Consider the following 12,489-nt stretch of genomic DNA (forward strand, 5'->3'; position numbering starts at 1 on the left):
TTCAATCCTTCCTTATCCATTAGTGATCTGAAGACAGAGTGTTGGTGGAATACGAGTATATTAGGAGGTGAAATAAAAACAGTTGAATTAGTTTTGTGCAACATTTCCACTGTGTTTGCAAGAACAAAATACATATGCATATAGGAGCTACGAAATACAAATTGTATGATATTAGTGATTTCACACATAAATTAGATGCTCTTATGTTTGCAATGAAAATTGGAATTGGACAATACAAGGATGAGTGGTAAAATTCACACTAATAATTTAAGATTTTAATTTCTCTTTAATTAGAGTGGCATTAAGGGGGGGGGGAACCCCCACAACAAACAAAAACAAAAACAAAAAAACCAAACCAAACAAAAAACCCACCATGGCAAACTGAGACAGAGAGACAGAGGGAGGGGTGTATGGAGGAAAGAGAAACACTGAGGAAGAAAAAAAAGCATTATATTTTTATTCACAGAACTTTTCTGCCCTTGTAACAAGGCGTCCCACATTTTCACTGGACCCTACAAATTATGTAGCCTGCTGGACTCCATAAGAAAATATACAGCATGCCTCTGCCAGCGGCATAGACTTAGTAGACAGGCACGAGGAGGAATTGTCTCTTAAAGAAAAGGAAGCAGGGAAACAAAGCAGGACAGTAGGCTCCTCCCTAGGGCTGTTCTCATTTCCTCTTGTATGTGAGTGCCTGATGGACTACATTTCCCAGACGCCTGTGCAGTGAGGTGTGGTCATGTGATTAGTTCCAGCCAATGAAAATGTGTGTGCTATGTACCACATCTGGATCTGGTCTATTTTTTTTAAATGTTTTTTTTATTATATTATGCTAGTCACCATACAGTACATCCCTGGTTTTTGATGTAAAGTTCGATGATTCATTACTTGCGTATAACACCCAGTGCACCATGCAATACGTGCCCTCCTTACTACCCATCACCAGCCTATCCCATTCCCCCACCCCCCTCCCCTCTGAAGCCCTCAGTTTGTTTCTCAGAGTCCATAATCTGGTCTATTAAACCCTCCTGTGTACCCTGCTCCATGACTTTGCCTCCTCCCAGCTGACTAGGATCATGAGGCCAAATGTTAACTATGACAAAGCCATTATCAACTGCATGGACCAGAGTCTACCTCTTCTCCCCATTTCATCTGGACCTGACCAACACTGGCCTATTAACCTGAGAAATAAATAACCGTGTTGTTTCTGTAGCCACTGAATTTTAGGGGTATATTCTGTTCCTTAGGCTAGCTTACCCTAACTAACATGCTCACCAGAACTGTATGGACAAAAGCAACCAAGAAAAATTACCCAGAAATTACTTTCCTTAATTCTCATATCCTTTCTTCTTCACTAATCTTAGGGAACAATTTTTAAAGTTATATTTTCCTGGTGCACATGCAATTGATATTATTTGAAGTCCACTTGAAAGTGAAAAGCTTTTGCCTTCACTCCCAAGGATCCAAACTGATATTAAACATAATTGAGAGTTATTTAGGTGTTTTTCTTCTGGACCTAATAAATGACAATAAGAGTCCAGAAATAATTTATCAGTTAAGTATAGCTCCTGCCAAGGAGATGTAGGAGCAGATAATGACAGAACTCTCAGGGTCTCTTCTTGGTTCTGGTGATCACTTGCTTGTAACTTTCAACATCTAGTTTCTGCCTCTAAGGGGCACTGCCACCAGCTTCGCTGGATTATTATAAGGCTGGTAACCAGAGGCACACACAAACTGATTAAAGAGTCTTAGAGGAAAAATAATATAGAAAGAATAACATTCTAATTGTTTTAAATAGAAGTTGGGCCTCTAAGGGAAATTTATTCTCATTCGCTTTATAAATGATGATTCCTGGTATTCAGACTCTTCTTCTTTTCCTTGCAAGAGATCATTTTATTGTACTAAGACCCGAAGATCTCTTCTGGTGCTTGAATAGGCAATTGATTAAATTTACTGATGAGCACTTTCAAAGGAATGCTGTTAAAATAGCCATTTTTAATAAAATATACCTTTATCAGATATCTAGTAAGTAGCATAAATAAAACAAGCCATACTTGTGAAAACAAATTACACATTTTCTCATCTTAAATAAATCTTACTTTCAAATTCACAGAGATTTAAATTCATTAGTATATTAAAAATTAATATACAACAGAATAATATTATAATGTATTACTTATATTTAACTAGATAAACCAAATCATGTCTTTCTGAAATAACACTACATGCTGCATATAAATGACTAGACAGTAATCTGAATATGAATCTTGTTCTGTGTATTTATGTTTGGATCTTTTGTAATACAATTGATGGAATGCATTAAAATAATAAAATAAAATATTTAACAAGCTTATTGAGCACATACCATAGGCAAAGTACTGTGGTAGGGATTGTGCAAGGGAGTGAAAAGATTTTCAAAATATAAGTAAAACTTTACATTACACTTGTGTAGAATTTTATACATCTAATAACACACTAACCTTACTTATCTCATTTGATACCCACAACAATTTTGTGAGATAAGAAGGGTGTGATAGCTCCATTTCCTAGCTGAGGACACTCAACACTCAATACTCGGTCTATTAGTTTCCTATGGCTGCCACAAAAAGGTACTGCAAACTTGGTTGCTTAAAACAACAACCTATTGTCTCAGAGTCCAAAAATCAAGGTGTCAGTGACACCATACTCTCTCTGAAGATCTAAGGGAAGAATCGGTTTTACACTTCTCTCCAAATTCTGCCATTGCCAACAATCCTTGGCATTTCCCAGTTTGCAGGAGCGTCATTCCACTCTCTGCCTCCCTCTTCACATGGTGTTCTCCCCTCTGGGTGTGACTGTTTTGTGCTCTTCTCCTTCTTTTAGGATACTAGTCATATTGGATGAAGGGCCAATTCTACTCCAGTATCAGATCAGATGTAACTAATTACATCTGTACAGCCCTATTTCCAAACCAGGTCACATTTTGAGGTTCTGGGAAGGATATGGGTCTTAGGGGACACTATTCAACCCAGTACAATGGGCTGTACAATGTTTCTGGCTGAATGAAGCGCTCCTTCACCGTGCCCCATCCAGGTTGGAACAGAATTGCACGCACAGGACGCACTGTACGAAGGCATGGTGTGGTGGAGTGCTTGTTGAGCCAACCCGAAACATGGCTTGTGGGGAGGAGAGGAGAGTGAAAACATGGGTGTGAGGCAAGGTCACCAGTGGTGGGAGATGATGCTAGAAAGGCAAATGAGACCCAAGTGGGAAAATCTTTGAAAACCACCTGATAGGGGCGCCTGGGTGGCACAGCGGTTAAGCATCTGCCTTCGGCTCAGGGTGTGATCCTGGCGTTCTGGGATCGAGCCCCACATCAGGCTCCTCCGCTATGAGCCTGCTTCTTCCTCTCCCACTCCCCCTGCTTGTGTTCCCTCTCTCGCTGGCTGTCTCTATCCTGTCGAATAAATAAATAAAATCTTTAAAAAAAAAAAAAAAAAAAAAAAAAAGAAAACCACCTGATAAAGTTTTGACATTATTGTAGGGGAGTCGCTGCGAAGTTTTGACAGAAAAATGGTGAAGGTGGTGAGGTGTGTACAATATTGGTTAGGAACTTGGTGAGGTAGTTGAGATTAAAGGTGACAAGCATTCAAAATAGAGTGTCAGAAGAGAAAGTGAGGGAAAAAGGGGGGGAGGAATGACAAAGGAAAGGAGAAAGGGGCAAAAATTAGCTTAATTTTGACTTAATGTGAAGATAAAGAGAAAAGGAGAAAAAAAGGGAAGTAGCCAGATGTTGGTCCCAGAAGACTAGAGAGAGGATAGGGACAGGCAAATTGGACATCACATCCAATGTTATCTGTGAACTTTGTTTAGACCCTCTCCTCCCACAAACCTTGCAGTGCACAACCCCCCTTCATCCCAATAAAACAGACGTAATTAAGATATGCACAGAACCAAGTTAATTTATGGTTATAAAACTGTAGGTTACAAGTCTATTTTCTTCATCAGTCCCTAACTCCATATCTAACACATGGCTTATTTTGTCCTTTGCATCTCTCCTTTTAATTCTTTTGTTCCATTATGTTTTTTCTGTCTTATAGGAGTTAGAAGAGAAGCACAATGTATACTTTTTCTTTGTAAGAAGATGCCTATTTCCAGATTGGTGATGATCCCTCCATCTTTCTCTTTGTTCCTTCATTTCCTGGAAATATCTACCACTTCTAGACTTCTTTTAATTGCTTACAAGCACTTACATAGCATTTACTATTTGCCAACCACTATTTTAAGCTTTCTACAGCTGTCAACCACATAAGAGAACCTATGTTTGGCAGTACTGTTGTTCACATTTTGTAGATGAGGGAGCTGAGGTGCAGTGAGGTTGGATGATCTTGACTAAAGGTAAAAGGCAGAGTCTGTGTTCCTAACCACAGCCATGCTGCCTGCGGTCAGTAGGAAGAGGGGCTGGGGATTGCTGGCCCGTTCAGCCCTTGCTTATCTTTACGACCTGGGGAGCCACTGAACACAGAGCATGTTGTAACCTCTGATCATAAGAAAACAGGGAATGGTCACAGTTTCTAAATGCAGCAACAATTTAGAGTGAATAGACAGTAAAGAATAGAATTATTCCTGATTAAATATGGGCTGGTAAATTTGCGGACTGGTGGTGAAAGCTGCAGCATCATGCGTATCTCTTGCCTGCTCATCTTGGGGCCCCCAGGCATAGGCAACCATCTCCTGGCTGAAATCACGATAAAAAAAGGACACATACAGATGTCAGTTTCCTATGATGGGACTAAATCTGGCTCTCAAATTAACATTATGACCTCAAAGTAGTGGTTCTCAAATTTAGGTGTGTGCAAAAATCACTTCGAAATTGGTTAAAGTGCAGATTCCAGACCCCTGCTCCCGTCTCCCCCTAGATTCTCATTTGAGGAATGGGTGGAGCCTAGGAAGCTCCGGACTTAAGTAAGCACAGTGACTCTAGAGCAGTTCATCCAAGGACACACTTTGAAGAAACACCTGTAGAGCCCAGGCTACCCGAGTCTTTGGATTTTAGGTGGTTTTCCTCAATATTTTGAATTATTTTTAGAATATTTGGAATTCTCTTACATCTAATATTTAACATATACCATCTAGGTTTCTACTAAAATAGAGATATCTATCAAGTTTTATCAATAGGATTTTTTAAAAGATTTTATTTATTTATTTGAGAGAGAGAGCGAGAGAGAGCGCAATTGAGAGCACAAGTGAAAGAGAACACAAGTGGGGTGAGGGGTAGGGGGAGACGCAGATCACAAATCGATCTGGGACCCCGGGATCATGACTGAGCCAAAGGCAGACGCTTAACTGACTGAGCCACCCAGGCGCCCAATCATTGGGCTTTTTTAGTTATAAATTCTTTAAAACACACCTAAAGAGTTATTACTTCTAGAAACTTGGTGATACGGATAAAACATAGTTTTCCATGAGGTAAATGTATCCAAAATCCATATTAGGTTAGAAAAGTTTCCCAACAGTTATCAACTTTGGGTAAGTTGGTCCATGCCTAATATGCACACACTTTTGGCTAACTGGTGGTCTGAGACCTTGCCCGTGAGTATTCGACGGGTATGTATCACATGAATCTTCTGCAATTCCCGTACACAATCTGCCAGGGTTTTAAAGCCTCAGAGCCTGAACGTCACTGAGTTAATCACTTTATGTCCCATTTCAGCAGGAAATTAAGTTATATAACTTGCATGCTTATAGCTCAGTTTTTAAAGAGGCTCAGTCCACAGACAAGAGAAATGACAAGGGCATCCTAAATCCATCTTCTCCATCACAGACATCACTAATAGAGCCCGTCAGTTTCCATCAGAACACCAGGACTTAAATAGCCAGACCACAGTGGCTATTCTGGTTGGAGGTATTTATGTTTCTCTTCCTAATATACTTAGTGCCTTTAAGTAATCAAGTTTTCTCTTGTTCAGCTACTCCTGACTAGAACTAAATTATAATTCTTTAGGAAGATGTTTAAATTCATTCTCCATTTACAACTGAGGGCCATTTCTCAACCCTGCTTCTTGTTCCAAAGAAAGCCTATATTAATATTCTGGGAATCAAACTTTTGCTCCAATTCTTCGATTACATCCAATTTTAAGTGGCTTTTCTGAGCATATAGAACCATCTTCTTCAAATAATCTCACCATTTTGGTATTTTAAAACAATTACACTTCAAATTCAAAACCCTTTTGAAATTATTAATATCAAAGCTCTTCGAAAAATAATAAATCGCAAATTGAGGGACAAAGGAATATTGAAAAATACATAGTACATATTCTAAACTTCATGTTTAGGTGGGTTATATAAGTGAGACGTGTTAAAATATATACATCTAGCAAGACAAAAGACATAAATATTTAAACATGATCTCATAATTTAAAAACAATCAGTGGGCTTTAGTCAGGTTTACGATGCATTTCAAATATGGGTGGGCTTTGTAGTGAGCACATGGTGTTCAAGTGATAGGATATAATCTCAAGGACAGGACCATTACGGTAAGTCGTCTCTGTAAAATCCGAAGATAGCAACGTCTTCCTCTGTACATAGTGCGAAGAATGCCTAGCTTTTCTGGGTATGGTTGAACTACTTAAATGTCATGACTGATCTAATTCCATAGCCTCAGGAAAGAAAATAAAAAATCAACCCAAAGGAGGATATATAGTTATAAAGTGATCTGGAGATTCTTATTTTACAAAAGGAAACATTTTTGAGGACCCACTATATGCGGTTGCTGCTGGGACGCCGGGTAAAGGAAACAGCATGTCCCTCCTTCATGGGGCTCCAAGTCTCAGGAGAGTGAAGTCGCAAGCAGTGCTCTCTCCTGGAAACATGAACCGACAAAAATGCTAACGGAAGCAAAGGTGATTTTGTGCAAGTGGCACAGAAAGTTTCAAGTAGTTGTACGTAGAGGCAACCTGTTCTTTAAGCTTCATAATGTGACAAAGTGTCATAATCGAAAAACTTATCTCTACCTATATATTGATATAAACATATCTGTTTTTCTTTCTGTATCTTCCAGGAAAAAGTGGCCAGTCGGAGCTTTGGGATACCTCTCACTTTTGCTAGATTTCACTTACTCTGTTGTTCTTAATTTTCATATTCTAATAAATCAAGAAAAAAAAAAAAGGAAGGCCCCTTTTTGGTTTGAGTTTGCAAATTCCTCAGCATCGCATTCATGTAATGCCCGCTGCCCCCTAAGTTCCTGGGACTTAGAGATGAGGGGGTGGGGGATGGGTGGGCCCATCCCCTGTGAGTCTGTGAGCAGCTGCACAAGACCCAGACACTGTCCCCTGTCTAGTAGCAGTGCCCGGCCTGCTGCTCGGGGTTGAGAAAAAGGATAAACAGTGTGACTGCCACAGGAGCTGTCGGCTTGCCACCAGGCTCATTTTCTTCTCCTCTCTGTTTTGGCCTGTGCCATTATGCTTTGATAATTATCCTGTATTTTAATTTTAACAAAATCTAAATATATTCACTCATAATAGGAATGGTTTATATGAAGTTGTTTTATTTTCACCTTTGCAGTGCCCTTTGAGATCCTTTTGCCACCGTTTTATATGCTATATTTTAATTTAATTGAGTGTGTGTGGAAGAAAGGTGAACTCTGAAACACTCGTGTCACAAAGACCGGGAGAATTATTGGAACCTGTCTAAACTGCATTTGCTCTGTTCCTTTTGTAAATGCCCTCGTAAATACTGAAGACAATCTTGGGTTCAGTGCTGTGTGTAAAAATAAAATGTCACAGGAATTAGTTCTGTAAAATGAACAGAAGTGGAAGGAGTCATCTAGAGGAATTAACCGTATTCGGCAGAGGTGTGGTGTTTCGGGCACTCTGTCTCAAGGTCAACCATTCCAGAAAAAAGGAGTAAAGCCTAATCTAGGGTTAGTGAGACAATACTTGACCCCAGCTACTTGAGCAGAATTGCTGACCATCGTATTTCAGCATCTTGTTGTCAATGAGAGCATCATTTGGCATATTTGATTGAAATATGTTTGACCTACAGAGATAGTTACTCTGCCATCTCATCCAGTATTGCTCCGACTGCTCCTACTAGAATATACGTAGATGTTTTTGGGTGTATACACACATACACTCGTGTCATCTGCTGGATAAAAACAGAATCACGCTTTCACCTCGTTCTTCCCTATGTATTTGTGTGCATGTTTTATCTTACAATAAAGAGTGCCTTTTATTCCCCAACGTGTAATATATTTCTCATTTTATAAAACGCTGCACAGGCTTCTGTTTACCGATGGACACTTAGACTCATCACAAATCTTAACTACTTCATTGACATCTGGTGTGGTTTCTATAGGATAGCTTCCTGGAAGTAGGGTTTAGGGGTTGAATGGAATGCTCACTTAGGTGAATAGAAAGTGTTAAACTATCTTTTAAAACATGCCGCCTATTTGCCTTTTCATTAACTATACAAGAATGCTCCTAAGAATTTCATAAAAACTAGAGATCATATCTCACTGTGGTTTTAATTTGTTTGTTATTAAATATGGAGATGATCATTTCTTCTTTTTGACTATGCTTCTTTCTGAGTTGTTTCTTCCTATTGCATTGCTTATCTTTTTCTAAGCTCTATTTAGGAGATTTTTGTATGTTTGGAACATTAAACCTTCACTATTTTAAGTATTGAAATCATTTTGTTCCAATTTGGGACAAATTGGGTTGCTTGTCATTGTATAAAGTTTTTAGCTTTTATACAGTCAGATCCATCAATCTTTTCCTCAATGTCCCTTAGATTTTGTGTTGTGGTTAGAAATGCCTTCCCCACTCTGACATTATTTAATAAAATGATCTTATATTTTCTTCTGGTACTTTTATAGTTTTAATATTTGACACTCAAATCTTTGAACTACTTGAAAAGTGTTTGATAAGTGCTGGGAGGTACACATCCTGACTTTATTTTCTTTTAAAATGGAGACTAATGAATTGAATTCTACTTATTGAATATTTCAGCCTTCCCCAAATGATTTGAAATGTCATCCTTACTGGATTTTAGATTCTCATATACTTTGAGATTTGTTTATGGACTCTCCACTGTTTTCTACTAACTTATCTCCCAGTCCCCACACCGTTTTATTTAGACTAGGGTAAACACTTTCCTCACCTTCATCTCTTCCTCCTCCTCCTTTATATTTTCCCGATATTTCTTTGTTATTTTTTCATAAGAATATAATTCATGAGAATAAATATTTGAGTTATGAAAGTTAGAGTTTTAAAAATTTATAAGATGTCTATGGAGGGGATTATTTTTGAGTATTATAATAATGGTTATTGGACATTTTCCACTGTATTATTAATTATAGAGCGTACAGTAGGCAGGGCAAAGGGCATCCTATGATCATACTGTTTTTTGAAGGCTCCAGTAGGTAAGTAGCACTTGTCTTCCTCACTAGTTCTGGGCCCCTAGTTCCTTTTTCTGCTCTTCTCTGCCCTGTTCCTGCTTGTGCTGTTGTACAGGATTCCATCCCTGAGGAAACTGGACATTTCATTGTACGGTCAGATCCCCCTTCCTAAATTCCTCAGCCCCTTTACTCCAAAGAGTTCTTAAGAAAAAGAAAATAATTTTATATTTGGTCACCCTATGATCTATTAAATTAAGGTTTAAATAGTCAACCAATTCAAAGATTTAATAAAAACAGTATTTGAGCCATATCCATAAAAAGTTGGATATCAGGTTGTACAATGAGAAAATTTTTATTCTATTTTAATATAATTTTTTGAGAAAAAGAAAATTCAGTAAAAATATTTTCCCAATTTTTGTATCTTTTCTAGAAATCAGGATTTTTCCTGTATCATGTAAATTATTTTAACTTAAGTTCACACACCCAAGGCTGTGCTGTTGGCTCTAGAATACAGGACTTGAATTTAAGAACCAACAGACGAGGTGCTAGATGATGGAAAATGTTTTCTAAAGTCATATTTTATTCTAAATAATTTTTCCTAAAAAAACTCACAAAATTTTAATTAAATTATTTTAATGTTGGACTATCTTTCTCCCTTATTTTCATTTGATAGATTTACCAAGGTTCTTCCTTTTCTGTCTTTCTAAAAAAAACCCAAAATAGTTCAAGTAGGATGAAGGTGGAGAATACAAATTAGTCAGAATCACAAATATATCATTAAAGTCAAAGAAAATTTGTAAGTTTGGTTTTTTCCCTTTTGTTTAGGATATTATCTAAATGTTCTGAATGCATTTATACTGGAGAATTTTTTCTTCTTCCTAGTTAAAATAGAGATCAATTTAAATGCTTTCAGTTATCTGAAAGAATTAAAAGCAGCATCAGTAGAAATGACCACTAGCACCTTCTTCCTCCAAATACCCTTCTGTTTTTATAGATTAACAGCACAAGAATGAAATGGATATTATATAAAGTTAAAATAAACTCAGCAAAATGAGTTCCTTATAGCTGAGAAGTGAAGTAAAATTCACATATTAGGTGCACTGAAGCAAACATAGTAGGGCTACTTGAACCGGGGTCAGCTGGAAGTGAGAATTATGAGTGACCATCAAACCCATGCAGTGAAACAAGAGTGAGGTCCATCACTCTACTTCATAGAAACCCTGAAACAGATACTCAACAAAGAGATGCAACATATGCTAAGTTATAAGTAAAACGATTTGCAGAATTTAGCAAAGACCTAGGAGTATTCAATGATGTTAAGATATAGGCTACAGGATCACAACAGAGTCTCGCCCAAGGAACAGGAAAGAAAGAAAAAATGAACAGTGTAGTGTTCTTCATAGTTTACCAAGTGCTTTATCATATGTGATCTTCAAAATGAAGTAATTATTATTTCTATTTTTTGATGAATAAGCTGAGGCTTGATGGGGTTAAAAATGTGGTTGAAAAAGCACATTTCAGGCATTCATTTATCCCCCCAAATATCTACTGAGTCAGGTGTGAGTAACCGCAGCCATTAAATTTGGAGTGACACTATTTTCATTTTATGACTTTGGAAAATGGAAGACTACTTAATAGCTCTTGAATTTAGCACAGTTTCCATTTTATACATGTAGCAACACTGTGTCCTGGGAGACTAACAGTTAGATGCCTCTTGGCATTTGGTGGAAGGAATGTGTACAGGCCAGGGTCTGGCAAGATAGGGCATGGTTCCCATGTCAAAGCGATGAGGCCATGCTTGAAATGGTTTGGGTCTAGCTCATTCCCTTATAGGCTGAGGGTTCTTTGAGCTCCTTCATTATCAGGACTCATGTAGGGAGGCCATTGAGATTAACTCTTTCAAACTCACCAGCCGTAAAATTTTGTCTAAAATCAGTATTATTCACAATGTGTGAAAAAACAAGAAAGCAGAACTACTTTGTTTGTAGAGGAGGAGACAGTAGAGGCAGAGGTCTGCCTTGCACATAGTAGGTGCTTAAATGTTGAGTGTCTGTATCTCTGCTCTATCCTCCAGCCAACTATATTAACTTGTGACATGTCCCATTAACCCAGGGCACCTATCCTTGTGATCTGCAGCTGTCTGGTCTAAGAACTCTCACACTCTAATAGAATTTTCTGGAGCTGAAATTCCTTATACTGTCATTTCACACACTGAAGGTGAAATACCTGAAAACAGAAGAAGTGAGCACACTGCCCATGGCTTACTCACAGAGGAAGGTGCAGAGGTGAATGAAGGGAGATCTGTTAAGAGTACAGTGTGATACAGCTGATGCTATGGGAAGACCATGTAGGAGTTACAACATGGCAGAACTTCATCCCCAAAATAGATGAATACTAGGTCAGTCCTGCCAAAGTCTCCCCAGGAAGAGAAGAGTTCCCTCTTATTTAGCACATGATACATTCCAGGGTCATATGAAACAGTCTTTTCTCCTAAAACCTTAGCTATTTTGGAAGCAACTTCAAAACACTATTTTTTTTAAATAAGTGTATTATTTTTCTCCTGCCATGAATGGGAAAACTAATAGTCTACAAAATGTGTCTTAGAAAGGAAGCCAGAGGCTGATCTGACACCAGAAATGATGAACCTTTGGTCTTTCAAATATGGAAATATAAAATGAATGTGGCCAGCTATTTTATATGGACTGTGAGACCCCAAATATAATCCCAGCATTTCAAGGTACAAAGCCAACAAATACATAGAAGGGTGTTGAGATTACAATTAAAATAGAAACTCCTTTTGAGGGGAGGAATTATTTCTTCAGCATTTTCCCTGCCTTCAACTTTCTACTGGCACTATTAGGATAACCCTGAAGTGGTTTTTATGCATCTTTGAGTGGTCCTAGGAATCCTCAATGATCAGTCTCTACACAGGATTCATGAACAAAAAGTACAGATTGCAATCACTTTTCTGTATCTGTTCATATTTGCAAAATTTACAGGATACACAACATATTAGGTCTTCATTATTCCAAGACGGGTAGAGCTAAGCAGCCCTCTAAATGGTGTTGAGTTGTCCCGAACAGTCTCTCTGGGGTTTCTTCTCTTTCCCCAGT

The 12,489-nt window shown here is 38.1% G+C and overlaps 1 protein-coding gene across 2 annotated transcripts in view; it reads right to left on the reverse strand.

Moving 5' to 3' along the window:
- Positions 1–12,489, reverse strand: part of PACRG (parkin coregulated) — a 497,419-nt gene that overhangs the window by 157,265 nt on the left and 327,665 nt on the right. The window lies entirely within an intron of this gene.

The sequence above is a fragment of the Ursus arctos genome, unplaced genomic scaffold, assembly GCF_023065955.2.
Source record: "Ursus arctos isolate Adak ecotype North America unplaced genomic scaffold, UrsArc2.0 scaffold_13, whole genome shotgun sequence".
Lineage (NCBI taxonomy): Eukaryota > Metazoa > Chordata > Mammalia > Carnivora > Ursidae > Ursus > Ursus arctos.